Below are 1,176 nucleotides of genomic sequence, written 5' to 3'. Positions count from 1 at the left end.
TTGCGGGCCCAGCACTCATTGATTCGGGGGCAGAGGGCAATTTTATTGATGAGAGATGGGCTAGCGAACAGGGGATCCCTCTGCTGGATTTGAAGGACACTACCACCGTTGTTGCCCTAGATGGGAGGGTACTTTCTTCTGTTCACCGTATCACCAGCCCGGTGAGCCTTACCGTCTCAGGAAATCACAGAGAGACTATTTCTTTCTTTGTTTTCCAGTCCCCGTTGACCCCCATCGTTCTTGGGCATCCATGGCTTACTCAGCACAATGGGTTAAGGGTTCTATTCACTCATGAAATTTATCGTGTCATGTCAACTGTTTGGTGTCTGTTGTCCCTACTGTTTCCTCTGTGTCTGTGTTTCAGGAGGAGCCTGGTGAATTGTCGGGATTTCCGGGGGAGTACCATGATCTGCGGGTGGTCTTCAGCTGTTCCCGGGCTACTTCCTTGCCACCTCATCGCCCCTATGACTGCAGCATAGAGCTCCTTCCGGGCACCATGCCACCCCGCGGTCGTTTATACTCGCTCTCGGCGCCCGAGCGAGAGGCTCTGGAGAAATACCTCACAGAGTCTCTCGCCGCGGGAACTATCGTTCCGTCCTCCTCGCCTGCCGGTGCGGGGTTAAGGATTACTTGGTACGTATTAAGGAGGGAGACGAGTGGAAAACGGTGTTTAACACCCCTATTGGCCACTTTGAGTATCGGGTTTTACCGTTCGGGCTGGTCAACGCCCCCGCGGTTTTTCAGGCCTTAGTTAATGACGTCTTGAGAGATATGCTTAATGTCTTTGTGTTTGTGTATTTGGACGACATTCTTATCTTTTCGCCTTCTCTTCAGGTACACGAACAGCATGTCCGCCGAGTTTTGCAGCGAATTTTAGTCAGTGTGTAGTGTGTATGTTTGGGCATAAAAATTATCTAGAAAGTTACAAATCTCAAAGTCCACTCCAAAGGGAGATATTTCTTTTTTTTTAAATCCCTTTTCAAGAACTACAATGAACAGCTCGTTTGGACTACAGCGTTTGGTTTCCGGGCTTTGCGATATCACAAAGTGGCTCAATAGAATTTCATTACAAAGAATTCCCGCCTACAGAAATTGGAATGGTTGGCGGGGTGGGGAGGGGCGAGGTTGTGGTTAGAACGCTTGGTTGAGTGAGCGCATCAGACGAGACGATGAAGA

This window comes from Sinocyclocheilus grahami, unplaced genomic scaffold (assembly GCF_001515645.1).
Source record: "Sinocyclocheilus grahami isolate Dianchi unplaced genomic scaffold, SAMN03320097.WGS_v1.1 scaffold1822.1, whole genome shotgun sequence".
NCBI classification, from domain to species: Eukaryota; Metazoa; Chordata; class Actinopteri; order Cypriniformes; family Cyprinidae; genus Sinocyclocheilus; species Sinocyclocheilus grahami.
The sequence above is the reverse complement of the archived record's forward strand: the minus strand, read 5'-3'. Positions refer to the sequence as shown.